Here is a 22573-nt window from a genome sequence, read left to right as displayed (position 1 = left end):
TTAAAGTTCTGATGTTTTACCGACTCCAGGCTCTTCTGGAGTCAGTCGTAAACCTACAGAAAGTTCGTAATACTAAAAACAAGTAAATTCAAATGGTGACAACTACTGTGCAATTACTAAAGTAGGAAAATCTCTCTATCACTAAAAGTATGATCTGAATAGCTTGACATTTAGTGTCTATTGATGAAATACATTTAATTTGCCTCTTGGTTGAAGGTGTACATTCTTAAACAGTTTGTGATTTTCCCACTCTGCACTATGTTCCATTTCACAAAATGACACATTGCTTAAAAGACACTCGTCCGAACAGGGACTTGAACCCTGGACCCTCAGATTAAAAGAATGATGCTCTACTGACTGAGCTTTCCAGGCTCTTCTGTGAGAGGTCGCAAAAATGCAGAAAGTTCGTAATACTAAAAACAAGTAAATTCAAATGGTGACAACTACTGTGCAATTACTAAAGTAGGAAAATCTCTCTATCACTAAAAGTATGATCTGAATAGCTTGACATTTAGTGTCTATTGATGAAATACATTTAATTTGCCTCTTGGTTGAAGGTGTACATTCTTAAACAGTTTGTGAAATTTTCCCACTCTGCACTATGTTCCATTTCACAAAAATGACACATTGCTTAAAAGACACTCGCCCGAACAGGGACTTGAAACCTGGACCCTCAGATTAAAGTTCTGATGTTTTACCGACTCCAGGCTCTTCTGGAGTCAGTCGCAAACCTACAGAAAGTTCGTAATACTAAAAACAAGTCAATTCAAATGGTGACAACTACTGTGCAATTACTAAAGTAGGAAAATCTCTCTATCACTAAAAGTATGATCTGAATAGCTTGACATTTAGTGTCTATTGATGAAATACATTTAGTTTGCCTCTTGGTTGAAGGTGTAGATTCTTAAACAGTTTGTGATTTTCCCACTCTGCACTATGTTCCATTTCACAAAAACGACACATTGCTTAAAAGACACTCGCCTGAACAGGGACTTGAACCCTGGACCCTCAGATTAAAGTTCTGATGTTTTACCGACTCCAGGATTTTCTGTAGTCTGTCACAAACCTACAGAAAGCTCGTAATACTAAAAACAAGTAAATTCAAATGGTGACAACTACTGTGCAATTACTAAAGTAGGAAATTCTCTCTATCACTAAAAGTATGATCTGAATAGCTTGACATTTAGTGTCTATTGATGAAATACATTTAATTTGCCTCTTGGTTGAAGGTGTAGATTCTTAAACAGTTTGAGATTTTCCCTCTCTGCACTATGTTCCATTTCACAAAATGACACATTGCTTAAAAGACACTCGCCCGAACAGGGACTTGAACCCTGGACCCTCAGATTAAAAGTATGATGCTCTACCAACTGAGCTATCCAGGCTCTTCTGTGAGAGGTCGCAAAAATGCAGAAAGTTCGTAATACAAAAAACAAGTCATTTCAAATGATGACAACTACTAGTTACTGTGCAATTACTAAAGTAGGAAAATCTCTCTATAACTAAAAGTATGAACTGAAAAGCTTGACATTTAGTGTCTCTTGATGAAATACATTTAATTTGCCTCTTGGTTGAAGGTGTACATTCTTAAACAGTTTGTGATTTTCCCACTCTGCACTATGATCCATTTCACAAAAATGACACATTGCTTAAAAGACACTCGCCCGAACAGGGACTTGAAACCTGGACCCTCAGATTAAAGTTCTGATGTTTTACCGACTCCAGGCTCTTCTGTAGTCTGTCGCAAACCTATAGAAAGTTAGTAATACTAAAAACAAGTAAATTCAAATGGTGACAACTACTGTGCAATTTCTAAAGTAGGATAATCTCTCTATCACTAAAAGTATGATCTGAATAGCTTGACATTTAGTGTCTATTGATGAAATACATTTAATTTGCCTCTTGGTTGAAGGTGTACATTCTTAAACAGTTTGTGATTTTCCCACTCTGCACTATGTTCCATTTCACAAAAACTACACATTGCTTAAAAGACACTCACCCGAACAGGGACTTGGACCCTGGACCCTCAGATTAAAGTTCTGATGTTTTACCAACTCCAGGCTATTCTGGAGTCTGTCGTAAACCTACAGAAAGTTCGTAAAACTAAAAACAAGTAAATTCAAATGGTGACAACTACTGTGCAATTACTAAAGTAGGAAAATCTCTCTATCACTAAAAGTATGATCTGAATAGCTTGACATTTAGTGTCTATTGATGAAATACATTTAATTTGCCTCTTGGTTGAAGGTGTACATTCTTAAACAGTTTGTGATTTTCCCTCTCTGCACTATGTTCCATTTCACAAAAACGACACATTGCTTAAAAGACACTCGTCCGAACAGAGACTTGAACCCTGGACCCTCAGATTAAAGTTCTGATGTTTTACCAACTCCAGGCTCTTCTGGAGTCTGTCGCAAACCTACAGAAAGTTCGTAATACTAAAAACAAGTCAATTCAAATGGTGACAACTACTGTGCAATTACTAAAGTAGGAAAATCTCTCTATCACTAAAAGTATGATCTGAAAAGCTTGACATTTAGTGTCTATTGATGAAATACATTTAATTTGCCTCTTGGTTGAAGGTGTACATTCTTAAACAGTTTGTGATTTTCCCACTCTGCACTATGTTCCATTTCACAAAAACGACACATTGCTTAAAAGACACTCGCCCGAAAAGGGACTTGAACCCTGGACCCTCAGATTAAAGTTCTGATGTTTTACCGACTCCAGGCTCTTCTGGAGTCTGTCGCAAACCTATAGAAAGTTCGTAAAACTAAAACCAAGTAAATTCAAATGGTGACAACTACTGTGCAATTACTAAAGTTGGAAAATCTCTCTATCACTAAAAGTATGATATGAATAGCTTGACATTTAGTGTCTATTGATGAAATACATTTAATTTGCCTCTTGGTTGAAGGTGTACATTCTTAAACAGTTTGTGATTTTCCCACTCTGCACTATGTTCCATTTCACAAAAACGACACATTGCTTAAAAGACACTCGCCCGAACAGGGACTTGAACCCTGGACCCCCAGATTAAAGTTCTGACGTTTTACCGACTCCAGGCTCTTCTGTAGTCTGTCGCAAACCTATAGAAAGTTCGTAATACTAAAAACAAGTAAATTCAAATGGTGACAACTACTGTGCAATTACTAAAGTAGGAAAATCTCTCTATCACTAAAAGTATGATGTGAATAGCTTGACATTTAGTGTCTATTGATGAAATACATTTAATTTGCCTCTTGGTTGAAGGTGTACATTCTTAAACAGTTTGTGATTTTCCCACTCTGCACTATGTTCCATTTCACAAAAACGACACATTGCTTAAAAAACACTCGTCCAAACAGAGACTTGAACCCTGGACCCTCAGATTAAAGTTCTGATGTTTTACCAACTCCAGGCTTTTCTGGAGTCTGTCGCAAACCTATAGAAAATTCGTAATACTAAAAACAAGTAAATTCAAATGGTGACAACTACTGTGCAATTACTAAAGTAGGAAAATCTCTCTATCACTAAAACTATGATCTGAATAGCTTGACATTTAGTGTCTATTGATGAAATACATTTAATTTGCCTCTTGGTTGAAGGTGTACATTCTTAAACAGTTTGTGATTTTCCCACTCTGCACTATGTTCCATTTCACAAAATGACACATTGCTTAAAAGACACTCGTCCGAACAGGGACTTGAACCCTGGACCCTCAGATTAAAGTTCTGATGTTTTACCGACTCCAGGCTCTTCTGGAGTCGGTCGCAAACCTACAGAAAGTTCGTAATACTAAAAACAAGTAAATTCAAATGGTGACAACTACTGTGCAATTACTAAAGTAGGAAAATCTCTCTATCACTAAAAGTATGATCTGAATAGCTTGACATTTAGTGTCTATTGATGAAATACATTTGATTTGCCTCTTGGTTGAAGGTGTAGATTCTTAAACAGTTTGTGATTTTCCCACTCTGCACTATGTTCCATTTCACAAAATGACACATTGCTTAAAAGACACTCGCCTGAACAGGGACTTGAACCCAGGACCCTCAGATTAAAAGTCTGATGCTCTACCGACTGAGCTATCCAGGCACTTCTGTGATAGGTCGCAAAAATGCAGAAAGTTCGTAATACAAAAAACAAGTCATTTCAAATGATGACAACTACTAGTTACTGTGCAATTACTAAAGTTGGAAAATCTCTCTATCACTAAAAGTATGAACTGAAAAGCTTGACATTTAGTGTCTCTTGATGAAATACATTTAATTTGCCTCTTGGTTGAAGGTGTACATTCTTAAACAGTTTGTGATTTTCCCGCTCTGCACTATGATCCATTTCACAAAAATGACACATTGCTTAAAAGACACTCGCCCGAACAGGGACTTGAAACCTGGACCCTCAGATTAAAGTTCTGATGTTTTACCGACTCCAGGCTCTTCTGGAGTCAGTCGTAAACCTACAGAAAGTTCGTAATACTAAAAACAAGTAAATTCAAATGGTGACAACTACTGTGCAATTACTAAAGTAGGAAAATCTCTCTATCACTAAAAGTATGATCTGAATAGCTTGACATTTAGTGTCTATTGATGAAATACATTTAATTTGCCTCTTGGTTGAAGGTGTACATTCTTAAACAGTTTGTGATTTTCCCACTCTGCACTATGTTCCATTTCACAAAATGACACATTGCTTAAAAGACACTCGTCCGAACAGGGACTTGAACCCTGGACCCTCAGATTAAAAGAATGATGCTCTACTGACTGAGCTTTCCAGGCTCTTCTGTGAGAGGTCGCAAAAATGCAGAAAGTTCGTAATACTAAAAACAAGTAAATTCAAATGGTGACAACTACTGTGCAATTACTAAAGTAGGAAAATCTCTCTATCACTAAAAGTATGATCTGAATAGCTTGACATTTAGTGTCTATTGATGAAATACATTTAATTTGCCTCTTGGTTGAAGGTGTACATTCTTAAACAGTTTGTGATTTTCCCACTCTGCACTATGTTCCATTTCACAAAAATGACACATTGCTTAAAAGACACTCGCCCGAACAGGGACTTGAAACCTGGACCCTCAGATTAAAGTTCTGATGTTTTACCGACTCCAGGCTCTTCTGGAGTCAGTCGCAAACCTACAGAAAGTTCGTAATACTAAAAACAAGTCAATTCAAATGGTGACAACTACTGTGCAATTACTAAAGTAGGAAAATCTCTCTATCACTAAAAGTATGATCTGAATAGCTTGACATTTAGTGTCTATTGATGAAATACATTTAGTTTGCCTCTTGGTTGAAGGTGTAGATTCTTAAACAGTTTGTGATTTTCCCACTCTGCACTATGTTCCATTTCACAAAAACGACACATTGCTTAAAAGACACTCGCCTGAACAGGGACTTGAACCCTGGACCCTCAGATTAAAGTTCTGATGTTTTACCGACTCCAGGATTTTCTGTAGTCTGTCACAAACCTACAGAAAGCTCGTAATACTAAAAACAAGTAAATTCAAATGGTGACAACTACTGTGCAATTACTAAAGTAGGAAATTCTCTCTATCACTAAAAGTATGATCTGAATAGCTTGACATTTAGTGTCTATTGATGAAATACATTTAATTTGCCTCTTGGTTGAAGGTGTAGATTCTTAAACAGTTTGAGATTTTCCCTCTCTGCACTATGTTCCATTTCACAAAATGACACATTGCTTAAAAGACACTCGCCCGAACAGGGACTTGAACCCTGGACCCTCAGATTAAAAGTATGATGCTCTACCAACTGAGCTATCCAGGCTCTTCTGTGAGAGGTCGCAAAAATGCAGAAAGTTCGTAATACAAAAAACAAGTCATTTCAAATGATGACAACTACTAGTTACTGTGCAATTACTAAAGTAGGAAAATCTCTCTATAACTAAAAGTATGAACTGAAAAGCTTGACATTTAGTGTCTCTTGATGAAATACATTTAATTTGCCTCTTGGTTGAAGGTGTACATTCTTAAACAGTTTGTGATTTTCCCACTCTGCACTATGATCCATTTCACAAAAATGACACATTGCTTAAAAGACACTCGCCCGAACAGGGACTTGAAACCTGGACCCTCAGATTAAAGTTCTGATGTTTTACCGACTCCAGGCTCTTCTGTAGTCTGTCGCAAACCTATAGAAAGTTAGTAATACTAAAAACAAGTAAATTCAAATGGTGACAACTACTGTGCAATTTCTAAAGTTGGAAAATCTCTCTATCACTAAAAGTATGATCTGAATAGCTTGACATTTAGTGTCTATTGATGAAATACATTTAATTTGCCTCTTGGTTGAAGGTGTACATTCTTAAACAGTTTGTGATTTTCCCACTCTGCACTATGTTCCATTTCACAAAAACTACACATTGCTTAAAAGACACTCACCCGAACAGGGACTTGGACCCTGGACCCTCAGATTAAAGTTCTGATGTTTTACCGACTCCAGGCTATTCTGGAGTCTGTCGTAAACCTACAGAAAGTTCGTAAAACTAAAAACAAGTAAATTCAAATGGTGACAACTACTGTGCAATTACTAAAGTAGGAAAATCTCTCTATCACTAAAAGTATGATCTGAATAGCTTGACATTTAGTGTCTATTGATGAAATACATTTAATTTGCCTCTTGGTTGAAGGTGTACATTCTTAAACAGTTTGTGATTTTCCCTCTCTGCACTATGTTCCATTTCACAAAAACGACACATTGCTTAAAAGACACTCGTCCGAACAGAGACTTGAACCCTGGACCCTCAGATTAAAGTTCTGATGTTTTACCAACTCCAGGCTCTTCTGGAGTCTGTCGCAAACCTACAGAAAGTTCGTAATACTAAAAACAAGTCAATTCAAATGGTGACAACTACTGTGCAATTACTAAAGTAGGAAAATCTCTCTATCACTAAAAGTATGATCTGAAAAGCTTGACATTTAGTGTCTATTGATGAAATACATTTAATTTGCCTCTTGGTTGAAGGTGTACATTCTTAAACAGTTTGTGATTTTCCCACTCTGCACTATGTTCCATTTCACAAAATGACACATTGCTTAAAAGACACTCACCCGAACAGGGACTTGAACCCTGGACCCTCAGATTAAAAGTTTGATGCTCTACCGACTGAGCTATCCAGGCTCTTCTGAGATAGGTCACAAAAATGCAGAAAGTTCGTAATACAAAAAACAAGTCAATTCAACTGATGACAACTACTAGTTACTGTGCAATTACTAAAGAAGGAAAATCTCTCTATCACTAAAAGTATGAACTGAAAAGCTTGATATTTAGTGTCTCTTGATGAAATACTTTTAATTTGCCTCTTGGTTGAAGGTGTACATTCTTAAACAGTTTGTGATTTTCCCACTCTGCACTATGTTCCATTTCACAAAAACGACACATTGCTTAAAAGACACTCGCCCGAAAAGGGACTTGAACCCTGGACCCTCAGATTAAAGTTCTGATGTTTTACCGACTCCAGGCTCTTCTGGAGTCTGTCGCAAACCTATAGAAAGTTCGTAATACTAAAAACAAGTAAATTCAAATGGTGACAACTACTGTGCAATTACTAAAGTAGGAAAATCTCTCTATCACTAAAAGTATGATCTGAATAGCTTGACATTTAGTGTCTATTGATGAAATACATTTAATTTGCCTCTTGGTTGAAGGTGTACATTCTTAAACAGTTTGTGATTTTCCCACTCTGCACTATGTTCCATTTCACAAAAACGACACATTGCTTAAAAGACACTCGCCCGAAAAGGGACTTGAACCCTGGACCCTCAGATTAAAAGTCTGATGCTCTACCGACTGAGCTATCCAGTCTCTTCTGAGATAGGTCACAAAAATGCAGAAAGTTCGTAATACAAAAAACAAGTCAATTCAACTGATGACAACTACTAGTTACTGTGCAATTACTAAAGAAGGAAAATCTCTCTATCACTAAAAGTATGAACTGAAAAGCTTGATATTTAGTGTCTCTTGATGAAATACTTTTAATTTGCCTCTTGGTTGAAGGTGTACATTCTTAAACAGTTTGTGATTTTCCCACTCTGCACTATGTTCCATTTCACAAAAACGACACATTGCTTAAAAGACACTCGCCCGAAAAGGGACTTGAACCCTGGACCCTCAGATTAAAGTTCTGATGTTTTACCGACTCCAGGCTCTTCTGGAGTCTGTCGCAAACCTATAGAAAGTTCGTAAAACTAAAACCAAGTAAATTCAAATGGTGACAACTACTGTGCAATTACTAAAGTAGGAAAATCTCTCTATCACTAAAAGTATGATATGAATAGCTTGACATTTAGTGTCTATTGATGAAATACATTTAATTTGCCTCTTGGTTGAAGGTGTACATTCTTAAACAGTTTGTGATTTTCCCACTCTGCACTATGTTCCATTTCACAAAAACGACACATTGCTTAAAAGACACTCGCCCGAACAGGGACTTGAACCCTGGACCCTCAGATTAAAGTTCTGACGTTTTACCGACTCCAGGCTCTTCTGTAGTCTGTCGCAAACCTATAGAAAGTTCGTAATACTAAAAACAAGTAAATTCAAATGGTGACAACTACTGTGCAATTACTAAAGTAGGAAAATCTCTCTATCACTAAAAGTATGATCTGAATAGCTTGACATTTAGTGTCTATTGATGAAATACATTTAATTTGCCTCTTGGTTGAAGGTGTACATTCTTAAACAGTTTGTGATTTTCCCACTCTGCACTATGTTCCATTTCACAAAAACGACACATTGCTTAAAAGACACTCGCCCGAAAAGGGACTTGAACCCTGGACCCTCAGATTAAAGTTCTGATGTTTTACCGACTCCAGGCTCTTCTGGAGTCTGTCGCAAACCTATAGAAAGTTCGTAAAACTAAAACCAAGTAAATTCAAATGGTGACAACTACTGTGCAATTACTAAAGTTGGAAAATCTCTCTATCACTAAAAGTAAGATATGAATAGCTTGACATTTAGTGTCTATTGATGAAATACATTTAATTTGCCTCTTGGTTGAAGGTGTACATTCTTAAACAGTTTGTGATTTTCCCACTCTGCACTATGTTCCATTTCACAAAAACGACACATTGCTTAAAAGACACTCGCCCGAACAGGGACTTGAACCCTGGACACCCAGATTAAAGTTCTGACGTTTTACCGACTCCAGGCTCTTCTGTAGTCTGTCGCAAACCTATAGAAAGTTCGTAATACTAAAAACAAGTAAATTCAAATGGTGACAACTACTGTGCAATTACTAAAGTAGGAAAATCTCTCTATCACTAAAAGTATGATGTGAATAGCTTGACATTTAGTGTCTATTGATGAAATACATTTAATTTGCCTCTTGGTTGAAGGTGTACATTCTTAAACAGTTTGTGATTTTCCCACTCTGCACTATGTTCCATTTCACAAAAACGACACATTGCTTAAAAGACACTCGTCCAAACAGAGACTTGAACCCTGGACCCTCAGATTAAAGTTCTGATGTTTTACCAACTCCAGGCTTTTCTGGAGTCTGTCGCAAACCTATAGAAAATTCGTAATACTAAAAACAAGTCAATTCAAATGGTGACAACTACTGTGCAATTACTAAAGTAGGAAAATCTCTCTATAACTAAAAGTATGATCTGAAAAGCTTGACATTTAGTGTCTATTGATGAAATACATTTAATTTGCCTCTTGGTTGAAGGTGTAGATTCTTAAACAGTTTGTGATTTTCCCACTCTGCACTATGTTCCATTTCACAAAATGACACATTGCTTAAAAGACACTCGCCCGAACAGGGACTTGAACCCAGGACCCTCAGATTAAAAGTCTGATGCTCTACCGACTGAGCTATCCAGGCACTTCTGTGATAGGTCGCAAAAATGCAGAAAGTTCGTAATACGAAAGACAAGTTATTTCAAATGATGACAACTACTAGTTACTGTGCAATTACTAAAGTTGGAAAATCTCTCTATCACTAAAAGTATGAACTGAAAAGCTTGACATTTAGTGTCTCTTGATGAAATACATTTAATTTGTCTCTTGGTTGAAGGTGTACATTCTTAAACAGTTTGTGATTTTCCCACTCTGCACTATGTTCCATTTCACAAAAACGACACATTGCTTAAAAGACACTCGCGCGAACAGGGACTTGAACCCAGGACCCTCAGATTAAAAATCTGATGCTCTACCGACTGAGCTATCCAGGCACTTCTGTGATAGGTCGCAAAAATGCAGAAAGTTCGTAATACGAAAAACAAGTTATTTCAAATGATGACAACTACTAGTTACTGTGCAATTACTAAAGTTGGAAAATCTCTCTATCACTAAAAGTATGAACTGAAAAGCTTGACATTTAGTGTCTCTTGATGAAATACATTTAATTTGTCTCTTGGTTGAAGGTGTACATTCTTAAACAGTTTGTGATTTTCCCACTCTGCACTATGATCCATTTCACAAAAATGACACATTGCTTAAAAGACACTCGCCCGAACAGGGACTTGAAACCTGGACCCTCAGATTAAAGTTCTGATGTTTTACCGACTCCAGGCTCTTCTGGAGTCAGTCGTAAACCTACAGAAAGTTCGTAATACTAAAAACAAGTAAATTCAAATGGTGACAACTACTGTGCAATTACTAAAGTAGGAAAATCTCTCTATCACTAAAAGTATGATCTGAATAGCTTGACATTTAGTGTCTATTGATGAAATACATTTAATTTGCCTCTTGGTTGAAGGTGTAGATTCTTAAACAGTTTGTGATTTTCACTCTCTGCACTATGTTCCATTTCACAAAAACTACACATTGCTTAAAAGACACTCACCCGAACAGGGACTTGGACCCTGGACCCTCAGATTAAAGTTCTGATGTTTTACCGACTCCAGGCTATTCTGGAGTCTGTCGCAAACCTACAGAAAGTTCGTAATACGAAAAACAAGTTATTTCAAATGATGACAACTACTAGTTACTGTGCAATTACTAAAGTTGGAAAATCTCTCTATCACTAAAAGTATGAACTGAAAAGCTTGACATTTAGTGTCTCTTGATGAAATACATTTAATTTGTCTCTTGGTTGAAGGTGTACATTCTTAAACAGTTTGTGATTTTCCCACTCTGCACTATGATCCATTTCACAAAAATGACACATTGCTTAAAAGACACTCGCCCGAACAGGGACTTGAAACCTGGACCCTCAGATTAAAGTTCTGATGTTTTACCGACTCCAGGCTCTTCTGGAGTCAGTCGTAAACCTACAGAAAGTTCGTAATACTAAAAACAAGTAAATTCAAATGGTGACAACTACTGTGCAATTACTAAAGTAGGAAAATCTCTCTATCACTAAAAGTATGATCTGAATAGCTTGACATTTAGTGTCTATTGATGAAATACATTTAATTTGCCTCTTGGTTGAAGGTGTAGATTCTTAAACAGTTTGTGATTTTCACTCTCTGCACTATGTTCCATTTCACAAAAACTACACATTGCTTAAAAGACACTCACCCGAACAGGGACTTGGACCCTGGACCCTCAGATTAAAGTTCTGATGTTTTACCGACTCCAGGCTATTCTGGAGTCTGTCGCAAACCTACAGAAACTTCGTTATACTAAAAACAAGTAAATTCAAATGGTGACAACTACTGTGCAATTACTAAAGTAGGAAAATCTCTCTATCACTAAAAGTATGATCTGAATAGCTTGACATTTAGTGTCTATTGATGAAATACATTTAATTTGCCTCTTGGTTGAAGGTGTACATTCTTAAACAGTTTGTGATTTTCCCACTCTGCACTATGTTCCATTTCACAAAAACGACACATTGCTTAAAAGACACTCGCCTGAACAGGGACTTGAACCCTGGACCCTCAGATTAAAGTTCTGATGTTTTACCGACTCAAGGATTTTCTGTAGTCTGTCGCAAACCTACAGAAAGTTCGTAATACTAAAATCAAGTCAATTCAAATGGTGACAACTACTGTGCAATTACTAAAGTAGGAAAATCTCTCTATCACTAAAAGTATGATCTGAAAAGCTTGACATTTAGTGTCTATTGATGAAATACATTTAATTTGCCTCTTGGTTGAAGGTGTACATTCTTAAACAGTTTGTGATTTTCCCACTCTGCACTATGTTCCCTTTCACAAAATGACACATTGCTTAAAAGACACTCGCCCGAACAGGGACTTGAAACCTGGACCCTCAGATTAAAGTTCTGATGTTTTACCGACTCCAGGCTCTTCTGGAGTCAGTCGTAAACCTACAGAAAGTTCGTAATACTAAAAACAAGTAAATTCAAATGGTGACAACTACTGTGCAATTACTAAAGTAGGAAAATCTCTCTATCACTAAAAGTATGATCTGAATAGCTTGACATTTAGTGTCTATTGATGAAATACATTTAATTTGCCTCTTGGTTGAAGGTGTAGATTCTTAAACAGTTTGTGATTTTCACTCTCTGCACTATGTTCCATTTCACAAAAACTACACATTGCTTAAAAGACACTCACCCGAACAGGGACTTGAACCCTGGACCCTCAGCTTAAAAGTCTGATGCTCTACCGACTGAGCTATCCAGGCTCTTCTGAGATAGGTCACAAAAATGCAGAAAGTTCGTAATACAAAAAACAAGTCAATTCAAATGATGACAACTACTAGTTACTGTGCAATTACTAAAGAAGGAAAATCTCTCTATCACTAAAAGTATGAACTGAAAAGCTTGACATTTAGTGTCTCTTGATGAAATACTTTTAATTTGCCTCTTGGTTGAAGGTGTACATTCTTAAACAGTTTGTGATTTTCCCACTCTGCACTATGTTCCATTTCACAAAAACGACACATTGCTTAAAAGACACTCGCCCGAAAAGGGACTTGAACCCTGGACCCTCAGATTAAAGTTCTGACGTTTTACTGACTCCAGGCTCTTCTGGAGACAGTTGTAAACCTACAGAAAGTTCGTAATACTAAAAACAAGTAAATTCAAATGGTGACAACTACTGTGCAATTACTAAAGTAGGAAAATCTCTCTATCACTAAAAGTATGATCTGAATAGCTTGACATTTAGTGTCTATTGATGAAATACATTTAATTTGCCTCTTGGTTGAAGGAGTAGATTCTTAAACAGTTTGTGATTTTCCCTCTCTGCATTATGTTCCATTTCACAAAAACTACACATTGCTTAAAAGACACTAACCCGAACAGGGACTTGGACCCTGGACCCTCAGATTAAAGTTCTGATGTTTTACCGACTCCAGGCTATTCTGGAGTCTGTCGTAAACCTACTGAAAGTTCGTAATACTAAAAACAAGTCAATTCAAATGGTGACAACTACTGTGCAATTTCTAAAGTAGGAAAATCTCTCTATCACTAAAAGTATGATCTGAATAGCTTGACATTTAGTGTCTATTGATGAAATACATTTAATTTGCCTCTTGGTTGAAGGTGTACATTCTTAAACAGTTTGTGATTTTCCCTCTCTGCACTATGTTCCATTTCACAAAAACGACACATTGCTTAAAAGACACTCGTCCGAACAGAGACTTGAACCCTGGACCCTCAGATTAAAGTTCTGATGTTTTACCAACTCCAGGCTCTTCTGGAGTCTGTCGCAAACCTACAGAAAGTTCGTAATACTAAAAACAAGTCAATTCAAATGGTGACAACTACTGTGCAATTACTAAAGTAGGAAAATCTCTCTATCACTAAAAGTATGATCTGAAAAGCTTGACATTTAGTGTCTATTGATGAAATACATTTAATTTGCCTCTTGGTTGAAGGTGTACATTCTTAAACAGTTTGTGATTTTCCCACTCTGCACTATGTTCCATTTCACAAAATGACACATTGCTTAAAAGACACTCACCCGAACAGGGACTTGAACCCTGGACCCTCAGATTAAAAGTCTGATGCTCTACCGACTGAGCTATCCAGGCTCTTCTGAGATAGGTCACAAAAATGCAGAAAGTTCGTAATACAAAAAACAAGTCAATTCAAATGATGACAACTACTAGTTACTGTGCAATTACTAAAGAAGGAAAATCTCTCTATCACTAAAAGTATGAACTGAAAAGCTTGACATTTAGTGTCTCTTGATGAAATACTTTTAATTTGCCTCTTGGTTGAAGGTGTACATTCTTAAACAGTTTGTGATTTTCCCACTCTGCACTATGTTCCATTTCACAAAAACGACACATTGCTTAAAAGACACTCGCCCGAAAAGGGACTTGAACCCTGGACCCTCAGATTAAAGTTCTGATGTTTTACCGACTCCAGGCTCTTCTGGAGTCTGTCGCAAACCTATAGAAAGTTCGTAAAACTAAAACCAAGTAAATTCAAATGGTGACAACTACTGTGCAATTACTAAAGTAGGAAAATCTCTCTATCACTAAAAGTATGATATGAATAGCTTGACATTTAGTGTCTATTGATGAAATACATTTAATTTGCCTCTTGGTTGAAGGTGTACATTCTTAAACAGTTTGTGATTTTCCCACTCTGCACTATGTTCCATTTCACAAAAACGACACATTGCTTAAAAGACACTCGCCCGAACAGGGACTTGAACCCTGGACCCTCAGATTAAAGTTCTGACGTTTTACCGACTCCAGGCTCTTCTGTAATCTGTCGCAAACCTATAGAAAGTTCGTAATACTAAAAACAAGTAAATTCAAATGGTGACAACTACTGTGCAATTACTAAAGTAGGAAAATCTCTCTATCACTAAAAGTATGATCTGAATAGCTTGACATTTAGTGTCTATTGATGAAATACATTTAATTTGCCTCTTGGTTGAAGGTGTACATTCTTAAACAGTTTGTGATTTTCCCACTCTGCACTATGTTCCATTTCACAAAAACGACACATTGCTTAAAAGACACTCGTCCAAACAGAGACTTGAACCCTGGACCCTCAGATTAAAGTTCTGATGTTTTACCAACTCCAGGCTTTTCTGGAGTCTGTCGCAAACCTATAGAAAATTCGTAATACTAAAAACAAGTAAATTCAAATGGTGACAACTACTGTGCAATTACTAAAGTAGGAAAATCTCTCTATCACTTAAAGTATGATCTGAATAGCTTGACATTTAGTGTCTATTGATGAAATACATTTAATTTGCCTCTTGGTTGAAGGTGTACATTCTTAAACAGTTTGTGATTTTCCCACTCTGCACTATGTTCCATTTCACAAAATGACACATTGCTTAAAAGACACTCGTCCGAACAGGGACTTGAACCCTGGACCCTCAGATTAAAGTTCTGATGTATTACCGACTCCAGGCTATTCTGGAGTCTGTCGTAAACCTACAGAAAGTTCGTAAAACTAAAAACAAGTCAATTCAAATGGTGACAACTACTGTGCAATTACTAAAGTAGGAAAATCTCTCTATCACTAAAAGTATGATCTGAATAGCTTGACATTTAGTGTCTATTGATGAAATACATTTAATTTGCCTCTTGGTTGAAGGTGTACATTCTTAAACAGTTTGTGATTTTCCCTCTCTGCACTATGTTCCATTTCACAAAAACGACACATTGCTTAAAAGACACTTGTCCGAACAGAGACTTGAACCCTGGACCCTCAGATTAAAGTTCTGATGTTTTACCAACTCCAGGCTCTTCTGGAGTCTGTCGCAAACCTACAGAAAGTTCGTAATACTAAAAACAAGTCAATTCAAATGGTGACAACTACTGTGCAATTACTAAAGTAGGAAAATCTCTCTATCACTAAAAGTATGATCTGAAAAGCTTGACATTTAGTGTCTATTGATGAAATACATTTAATTTGCCTCTTGGTTGAAGGTGTACATTCTTAAACAGTTTGTGATTTTCCCACTCTGCACTATGTTCCATTTCACAAAATGACACATTGCTTAAAAGACACTCACCCGAACAGGGACTTGAACCCTGGACCCTCAGATTAAAGTTCTGATGTTTTACCGACTCCAGGCTCTTCTGGAGTCTGTCGCAAACCTATAGAAAGTTCGTAAAACTAAAACCAAGTAAATTCAAATGGTGACAACTACTGTGCAATTACTAAAGTAGGAAAATCTCTCTATCACTAAAAGTATGATATGAATAGCTTGACATTTAGTGTCTATTGATGAAATACATTTAATTTGCCTCTTGGTTGAAGGTGTACATTCTTAAACAGTTTGTGATTTTCCCACTCTGCACTAAGTTCCATTTCACAAAAACGACACATTGCTTAAAAGACACTCGCCCGAACAGGGACTTGAACCCTGGACCCTCAGATTAAAGTTCTGACGTTTTACCGACTCCAGGCTCTTCTGTAGTCTGTCGCAAACCTATAGAAAGTTCGTAATACTAAAAACAAGTAAATTCAAATGGTGACAACTACTGTGCAATTACTAAAGTAGGAAAATCTCTCTATCACTAAAAGTATGATCTGAATAGCTTGACATTTAGTGTCTATTGATGAAATACATTTAATTTGCCTCTTGGTTGAAGGTGTACATTCTTAAACAGTTTGTGATTTTCCCACTCTGCACTATGTTCCATTTCACAAAAACGACACATTGCTTAAAAGACACTCGCCCGAAAAGGGACTTGAACCCTGGACCCTCAGATTAAAGTTCTGATGTTTTACCGACTCCAGGCTCTTCTGGAGTCTGTCGCAAACCTATAGAAAGTTCGTAAAACTAAAACCAAGTAAATTCAAATGGTGACAACTACTGTGCAATTACTAAAGTTGGAAAATCTCTCTATCACTAAAAGTATGATATGAATAGCTTGACATTTAGTGTCTATTGATGAAATACATTTAATTTGCCTCTTGGTTGAAGGTGTACATTCTTAAACAGTTTGTGATTTTCCCACTCTGCACTATGTTCCATTTCACAAAAACGACACATTGCTTAAAAGACACTCGCCCGAACAGGGACTTGAACCCTGGACCCCCAGATTAAAGTTCTGACGTTTTACCGACTCCAGGCTCTTCTGTAGTCTGTCGCAAACCTATAGAAAGTTCGTAATACTAAAAACAAGTAAATTCAAATGGTGACAACTACTGTGCAATTACTAAAGTAGGAAAATCTCTCTATCACTAAAAGTATGATGTGAATAGCTTGACATTTAGTGTCTATTTATGAAATACATTTAATTTGCCTCTTGGTTGAAGGTGTACATTCTTAAACAGTTTGTGATTTTCCCACTCTGCACTATGTTCCATTTCACAAAAACGACACATTGCTTAAAAGACACTCGTCCAAACAGAGACTTGAACCCTGGACCCTCAGATTAAAGTTCTGATGTTTTACCAACTCCAGGCTTTTCTGGAGTCTGTCGCAAACCTATAGAAAATTCGTAATACTAAAAACAAGTAAATTCAAATGGTGACAACTACTGTGCAATTACTAAAGTAGGAAAATCTCTCTATCACTAAAAGTATGATCTGAATAGCTTGACATTTAGTGTCTATTGATGAAATACATTTAATTTGCCTCTTGGTTGAAGGTGTACATTCTTAAACAGTTTGTGATTTTCCCACTCTGCACTATGTTCCATTTCACAAAATGACACATTGCTTAAAAGACACTCGTCCGAACAGGGACTTGAACCCTGGACCCTCAGATTAAAGTTCTGATGTTTTACCGACTCCAGGCTTTTCTGTAGTCTGTCGCAAACCTACAGAAAGTTCATAATACTAAAAACAAGTCAATTCAAATGGTGACAACTACTGTGCAATTACTAAAGTAGGAAAATCTCTCTATAACTAAAAGTATGATCTGAAAAGCTTGACATTTAGTGTCTATTGATGAAATACATTTAATTTGCCTCTTGGTTGAAGGTGTAGATTCTTAAACAGTTTGTGATTTTCCCACTCTGCACTATGTTCCATTTCACAAAATGACACATTGCTTAAAAGACACTCGCCCGAACAGGGACTTGAACCCAGGACCCTCAGATTAAAAGTCTGATGCTCTACCGACTGAGCTATCCAGGCACTTCTGTGATAGGTCGCAAAAATGCAGAAAGTTCGTAATACGAAAGACAAGTTATTTCAAATGATGACAACTACTAGTTACTGTGCAATTACTAAAGTTGGAAAATCTCTCTATCACTAAAAGTATGAACTGAAAAGCTTGACATTTAGTGTCTCTTGATGAAATACATTTAATTTGTCTCTTGGTTGAAGGTGTACATTCTTAAACAGTTTGTGATTTTCCCACTCTGCACTATGTTCCATTTCACAAAAACGACACATTGCTTAAAAGACACTCGCGCGAACAGGGACTTGAACCCAGGACCCTCAGATTAAAAGTCTGATGCTCTACCGACTGAGCTATCCAGGCACTTCTGTGATAGGTCGCAAAAATGCAGAAAGTTCGTAATACGAAAAACAAGTTATTTCAAATGATGACAACTACTAGTTACTGTGCAATTACTAAAGTTGGAAAATCTCTCTATCACTAAAAGTATGAACTGAAAAGCTTGACATTTAGTGTCTCTTGATGAAATACATTTAATTTGTCTCTTGGTTGAAGGTGTACATTCTTAAACAGTTTGTGATTTTCCCACTCTGCACTATGATCCATTTCACAAAAATGACACATTGCTTAAAAGACACTCGCCCGAACAGGGACTTGAAACCTGGACCCTCAGATTAAAGTTCTGATGTTTTACCGACTCCAGGCTCTTCTGGAGTCAGTCGTAAACCTACAGAAAGTTCGTAATACTAAAAACAAGTAAATTCAAATGGTGACAACTACTGTGCAATTACTAAAGTAGGAAAATCTCTCTATCACTAAAAGTATGATCTGAATAGCTTGACATTTAGTGTCTATTGATGAAATACATTTAATTTGCCTCTTGGTTGAAGGTGTAGATTCTTAAACAGTTTGTGATTTTCACTCTCTGCACTATGTTCCATTTCACAAAAACTACACATTGCTTAAAAGACACTCACCCGAACAGGGACTTGGACCCTGGACCCTTAGATTAAAGTTCTGATGTTTTACCGACTCCAGGCTATTCTGGAGTCTGTCGCAAACCTACAGAAACTTCGTTATACTAAAAACAAGTAAATGCAAATGGTGACAACTACTGTGCAATTACTAAAGTAGGAAAATCTCTCTATCACTAAAAGTATGATCTGAATAGCTTGACATTTAGTGTCTATTGATGAAATACATTTAATTTGCCTCTTGGTTGAAGGTGTACATTCTTAAACAGTTTGTGATTTTCCCACTCTGCACTATGTTCCATTTCACAAAAACGACACATTGCTTAAAAGACACTCGCCTGAACAGGGACTTGAACCCTGGACCCTCAGATTAAAGTTCTGATGTTTTACCGACTCAAGGATTTTCTGTAGTCTGTCGCAAACCTACAGAAAGTTCGTAATACTAAAATCAAGTCAATTCAAATGGTGACAACTACTGTGCAATTACTAAAGTAGGAAAATCTCTCTATCACTAAAAGTATGATCTGAAAAGCTTGACATTTAGTGTCTATTGATGAAATACATTTAATTTGCCTCTTGGTTGAAGGTGTACATTCTTAAACAGTTTGTGATTTTCCCACTCTGCACTATGTTCCATTTCACAAAATGACACATTGCTTAAAAGACACTCGCCCGAACAGGGACTTGAAACCTGGACCCTCAGATTAAAGTTCTGATGTTTTACCGACTCCAGGCTCTTCTGGAGTCAGTCGTAAACCTACAGAAAGTTCGTAATACTAAAAACAAGTAAATTCAAATGGTGACAACTACTGTGCAATTACTAAAGTAGGAAAATCTCTCTATCACTAAAAGTATGATCTGAATAGCTTGACATTTAGTGTCTATTGATGAAATACATTTAATTTGCCTCTTGGTTGAAGGTGTAGATTCTTAAACAGTTTGTGATTTTCACTCTCTGCACTATGTTCCATTTCACAAAAACTACACATTGCTTAAAAGACACTCACCCGAACAGGGACTTGGACCCTGGACCCTCAGATTAAAGTTCTGATGTTTTACCGACTCCAGGCTATTCTGGAGTCTGTCGCAAACCTACAGAAACTTTGTTATACTAAAAACAAGTAAATTCAAATGGTGACAACTACTGTGCAATTACTAAAGTAGGAAAATCTCTCTATCACTAAAAGTATGATCTGAATAGCTTGACATTTAGTGTCTATTGATGAAATACATTTAATTTGCCTCTTGGTTGAAGGTGTACATTCTTAAACAGTTTGTGATTTTCCCACTCTGCACTATGTTCCATTTCACAAAAACGACACATTGCTTAAAAGACACTCGCCTGAACAGGGACTTGAACCCTGGACCCTCAGATTAAAGTTCTGATGTTTTACCGACTCAAGGATTTTCTGTAGTCTGTCGCAAACCTACAGAAAGTTCATAATACTAAAATCAAGTCAATTCAAATGGTGACAACTACTGTGCAATTACTAAAGTAGGAAAATCTCTCTATCACTAAAAGTATGATCTGAAAAGCTTGACATTTAGTGTCTATTGATGAAATACATTTAATTTGCCTCTTGGTTGAAGGTGTACATTCTTAAACAGTTTGTGATTTTCCCACTCTGCACTATGTTCCATTTCACAAAATGACACATTGCTTAAAAGACACTCACCCGAACAGGGACTTGAACCCTGGACCCTCAGCTTAAAAGTCTGATGCTCTACCGACTGAGCTATCCAGGCTCTTCTGAGATAGGTCACAAAAATGCAGAAAGTTCGTAATACAAAAAACAAGTCAATTCAAATGATGACAACTACTAGTTACTGTGCAATTACTAAAGAAGGAAAATCTCTCTATCACTAAAAGTATGAACTGAAAAGCTTGACATTTAGTGTCTCTTGATGAAATACTTTTAATTTGCCTCTTGGTTGAAGGTGTACATTCTTAAACAGTTTGTGATTTTCCCACTCTGCACTATGTTCCATTTCACAAAAACGACACATTGCTTAAAAGACACTCGCCCGAAAAGGGACTTGAACCCTGGACCCTCAGATTAAAGTTCTGACGTTTTACTGACTCCAGGCTCTTCTGGAGACAGTCGTAAACCTACAGAAAGTTCGTAATACTAAAAACAAGTAAATTCAAATGGTGACAACTACTGTGCAATTACTAAAGTAGGAAAATCTCTCTATCACTAAAAGTATGATCTGAATAGCTTGACATTTAGTGTCTATTGATGAAATACATTTAATTTGCCTCTTGGTTGAAGGAGTAGATTCTTAAACAGTTTGTGATTTTCCCTCTCTGCATTATGTTCCATTTCACAAAAACTACACATTGCTTAAAAGACACTAACCCGAACAGGGACTTGGACCCTGGACCCTCAGATTAAAGTTCTGATGTTTTACCGACTCCAGGCTATTCTGGAGTCTGTCGTAAACCTACTGAAAGTTCGTAATACTAAAAACAAGTCAATTCAAATGGTGACAACTACTGTGCAATTTCTAAAGTAGGAAAATCTCTCTATCACTAAAAGTATGATCTGAATAGCTTGACATTTAGTGTCTATTGATGAAATACATTTAATTTGCCTCTTGGTTGAAGGTGTACATTCTTAAACAGTTTGTGATTTTCCCTCTCTGCACTATGTTCCATTTCACAAAAACGACACAATGCTTAAAAGACACTCGTCCGAACAGAGACTTGAACCCTGGACCCTCAGATTAAAGTTCTGATGTTTTACCAACTCCAGGCTCTTCTGGAGTCTGTCGCAAACCTACAGAAAGTTCGTAATACTAAAAACAAGTCAATTCAAATGGTGACAACTACTGTGCAATTACTAAAGTAGGAAAATCTCTCTATCACTAAAAGTATGATCTGAAAAGCTTGACATTTAGTGTCTATTGATGAAATACATTTAATTTGCCTCTTGGTTGAAGGTGTACATTCTTAAACAGTTTGTGATTTTCCCACTCTGCACTATGTTCCATTTCACAAAATGACACATTGCTTAAAAGACACTCACCCAAACAGGGACTTGAACCCTGGACCCTCAGATTAAAAGTCTGATGCTCTACCGACTGAGCTATCCAGGCTCTTCTGAGATAGGTCACAAAAATGCAGAAAGTTCGTAATACAAAAAACAAGTCAATTCAAATGATGACAACTACTAGTTACTGTGCAATTACTAAAGAAGGAAAATCTCTCTATCACTAAAAGTATGAACTGAAAAGCTTGACATTTAGTGTCTCTTGATGAAATACTTTTAATTTGCCTCATGGTTGAAGGTGTACATTCTTAAACAGTTTGTGATTTTCCCACTCTGCACTATGTTCCATTTCACAAAAACGACACATTGCTTAAAAGACACTCGCCCGAAAAGGGACTTGAACCCTGGACCCTCAGATTAAAGTTCTGATGTTTTACCGACTCCAGGCTCTTCTGGAGTCTGTCGCAAACCTATAGAAAGTTCGTAAAACTAAAACCAAGTAAATTCAAATGGTGACAACTACTGTGCAATTACTAAAGTAGGAAAATCTCTCTATCACTAAAAGTATGATATGAATAGCTTGACATTTAGTGTCTATTGATGAAATACATTTAATTTGCCTCTTGGTTGAAGGTGTACATTCTTAAACAGTTTGTGATTTTCCCACTCTGCACTATGTTCCATTTCACAAA

At 36.8% G+C, this 22573-nt stretch overlaps 5 non-coding genes across 5 annotated transcripts; all 5 read right to left on the bottom strand.

Moving 5' to 3' along the window:
* Positions 1 to 4004: 4004 nt before the first annotated feature.
* Positions 4005 to 4077, bottom strand: TRNAK-UUU (transfer RNA lysine (anticodon UUU)). The gene has a single exon. It is a non-coding gene; the product is annotated as a tRNA-Lys (tRNA).
* Positions 4078 to 9758: 5681 nt separating this feature from the next.
* Positions 9759 to 9831, bottom strand: TRNAK-UUU (transfer RNA lysine (anticodon UUU)). The gene has a single exon. It is a non-coding gene; the product is annotated as a tRNA-Lys (tRNA).
* Positions 9832 to 13825: 3994 nt separating this feature from the next.
* Positions 13826 to 13898, bottom strand: TRNAK-UUU (transfer RNA lysine (anticodon UUU)). Its single transcript has one exon. It is a non-coding gene; the product is annotated as a tRNA-Lys (tRNA).
* A 3957-nt stretch (positions 13899 to 17855) lies between these two features.
* On the bottom strand, positions 17856 to 17928 carry TRNAK-UUU (transfer RNA lysine (anticodon UUU)). Its single transcript has one exon. It is a non-coding gene; the product is annotated as a tRNA-Lys (tRNA).
* A 3986-nt stretch (positions 17929 to 21914) lies between these two features.
* Positions 21915 to 21987, bottom strand: TRNAK-UUU (transfer RNA lysine (anticodon UUU)). The gene has a single exon. It is a non-coding gene; the product is annotated as a tRNA-Lys (tRNA).
* Between the last annotated feature and the right edge of the window lie 586 nt (positions 21988 to 22573).

Source organism: Taudactylus pleione, unplaced genomic scaffold (genome assembly GCF_031769625.1).
Source record: "Taudactylus pleione unplaced genomic scaffold, aTauple2 ptg000454l, whole genome shotgun sequence".
In the NCBI taxonomy this organism is placed as follows: domain Eukaryota; kingdom Metazoa; phylum Chordata; class Amphibia; order Anura; family Myobatrachidae; genus Taudactylus; species Taudactylus pleione.
Note: the sequence above shows the minus strand (reverse complement) of the source record. Positions and strands in the feature narration are given on the sequence as shown.